The sequence below is a fragment of the Sapajus apella genome, unplaced genomic scaffold, assembly GCF_009761245.1.
Source record: "Sapajus apella isolate SASKATOON/1434 unplaced genomic scaffold, GSC_monkey_1.0 scaffold74, whole genome shotgun sequence".
NCBI lineage: Eukaryota > Metazoa > Chordata > Mammalia > Primates > Cebidae > Sapajus > Sapajus apella.
Genome location: NW_022437014.1, coordinates 8,771,541 through 8,774,261, shown reverse-complemented (window position 1 = coordinate 8,774,261; position 2,721 = coordinate 8,771,541). Strand labels below are relative to the sequence as shown.

The 2,721-nt window shown below is 42.9% G+C and overlaps 1 pseudogene across 1 annotated transcript; it reads left to right on the top strand.

The window, feature by feature from the left end:
• The first annotated feature begins 394 nt into the window (after window positions 1–394).
• Window positions 395–1,425, top strand: LOC116532168 (annotated as a pseudogene). Its single transcript, XR_004260736.1, has one exon. The product of XR_004260736.1 is annotated as a 60S ribosomal protein L6 pseudogene (transcript).
• Window positions 1,426–2,721: the final 1,296 nt, after the last annotated feature.

Here is a 2,721-nt window from a genome sequence, read left to right as displayed (position 1 = left end):
GAAAAGAGTCCCTGAGGAAGGATTCTGTCTCCAGACTAACCTGAACGTCAGTTCTTCCCTGGGTGTCCAGCCTGACAGCCTGTGCTGCAGATTTTGGACTTATCAGCCAATCACATGAAACAATTCCTTACAATCTCTCTCTCTCTCGATATAGAGATCCCTCTATATATATGTGTGCATATATATACTGTATGTATGTACACAGCAAAGATGTATGTATGTAGACATCTATATATAGAAAGAGAGACATCTTAGTTATGGTGTATATTTATATACAACATAGGTTAGATAGACAGATACAGATAGATAGACATACAACATAGCAAAGATGTCTATAAACTTTGTACTGCTTATTGATGATTCAGTCATGTGCTGGGGACTGCAGTTTGCCTGTTCAATATCGACTTCTTTCTTCTTTCTTGGTGTCAGAATCCTAACCTTATCTGGGGTGGTAATGCTCTAGCTAAAAGACTGTATTTCTGCTCTTTCCCATCTTGCAAGATGGCAGGTGAAAAAGTTGAGAAGCCAAATACTAAAGAGAAGAAACCCAAAGCCAAGAAGACTGATGCTGGTGGCAGGGTGAAAAAGGTAACCTCAAGGCTAAAACGCCCAAGAAGGGGAAACCCCATTGCAGCCTCAATCCTGTCATTGTCAGAGGAATTGGCAGGTATTCCCGATCTGCCCTGTATTCCAGAAAGGCCACGTACAAGAGGAGGTACTCAGCCACTAAATCCAAGGTTGAAAAGAAAAAGAAGGAGAAAGTTCTTTCAACTATTACAAACCCAGTTGGTGGTGACAGGAACAACGGTACCCAGGTGGTTAAACTTCGCAAAATGCCTAGATATTATCCCGCTGAAGATGAGCCTCCAAAGCTGTTGAGCCACAGCAACAAAGCCCTTCAGAAAGCACATGAGAAAACTGTGAGCCACCATTACCCCAGGACCATTCTGATCATCCTCACTGGACGCCACCAGGGCAAGAGGGTGGTTTTCCTGAAGCAGCTGACTAGTGGCATATTACTTGTGACTGGACCTCTGGCCCTCAGTCGAGTTCCTCTATGAAGAACACATCAGAAATTTGCCATTGCCACCTCAACCAAAATCGATATCCGCAATGTAAAAATCCCCAAACATCTTACTGATACTTACTTCAAGAAGAAGCTATGGAAGCCCAGACACCAGGAAGGTGAGATCTTTGACACAGAAAAAGAAATATGAGCTTATAGAGCAGCATAAGATTGATCAGAAAGTTGTGGATTCACAGATTTTACCAAAAGTCAAAGCTATTCCTCAGCTCCAGGGCTACCTGCAATCTATGTTTGCCCTGATGAATGGAATTTATCCTCACAAATTGGTGTTCTAAATGTCTTAAGGACCTAATTAAATAGCTGACTACAAAAAAAAAAAAAAAAAAAAAAAAAAAAAAGACTATTTCCCAGCATGCCTTATAGCCAAGAAAGGTCATGTGGCTCAGCTCTGTCCAGTGACAGGTGAGTGTACATTTTTTTTTAGACAGTCTCACTCTGTCGCCCAGGCTGGAGTGCAATGGCATGATCTCAGTTCACTGCAACCTCTGTCTCCAGGATTCAAGTGATTCTCCCTGCCTCAGCCTCCCAAGTAGCTGGGATTACAGGCACCTGCCACCACGCCTGGCTAATTTTTATATTTTTAGTACAGATGGGGTTTCAGCATGTTAGCCAGGCTGGTCCCAAACTTCTAACCTCAGGTGATCTGCCCGCCTCAGCCTCCCAAAGTGCTGGGATTACAGGCGTGAGCCACCGAGCCCGGCCGGAGTGTACATTGCTAAATGGGATTGTTACTCACACAACAGATGGGTTCAATAACTTCGCAGGTGACAGTCCAATTACTATAACCAAGGATAATTTAACAAGGGGATTTTATTACTTAGAACAAGTGAGGAGGATATTGGGGATAGTCCTCCAAAGCAGCAACTTCCCAAACGCTGGTGAAAATAGGGCTTTTATCGGACTGGTTAGCTGAGTCTTTGTATATAGAGGTAGGGTAAGGGCAACACAGTCACTGATCATGCTTCTATATACATCACTCATATAGGAAATGGTGAATAAACTCCCTGGGCAGGGTTTTTGGTATGGTAATGAGGAGACTTCACTAAAGTTCATTTCCAACTCAGGCATCTCTAGATCCAACCAGTTTTTGTTCTTCTGGGGCTGAGCTTCTTCCTGGAACTTTTTGAAACAATCAGAACTCAAGATGCAACGATTACAAGCAGGTACTTTTTCACAGTACATACCCAAAAAACTCGGGACCTTGGCTTATAGGATTTCTAAGAAACCTACTTGAAAGGAAGACAGGATCTAGCACACACTCTTTCTGTCCATTCTCCTTCAGTTTCCTGTTGAGAACACTGAAGTAGTGGCTAAGGAGCCATCTTGGGCCACAGAAACCAGGGGCTAAAACTGGTATATCAGAAAGATATCATCTCTGGATCCCTTTCCCTAGGAAAAAAAAATCCTAGAGCTGCACAGTGGTGTTCAGGTACCTGTAGTCCCAGCTACTCCAGAGGCTGAAGCAGGATCTCTGTAGCCCAGGAGTTTAGGAGTAGCCTGGACAACAAAGTCAGGCTGATTCTCTAAAAACCAAACCAAAACAAACAAACAAAAAACCCCTAAACCTCTATCTTTTATAAGTCACTGTAAATTTTATAAGTTTCTGTAAATTACAACTGATCGTGTTCCTGATT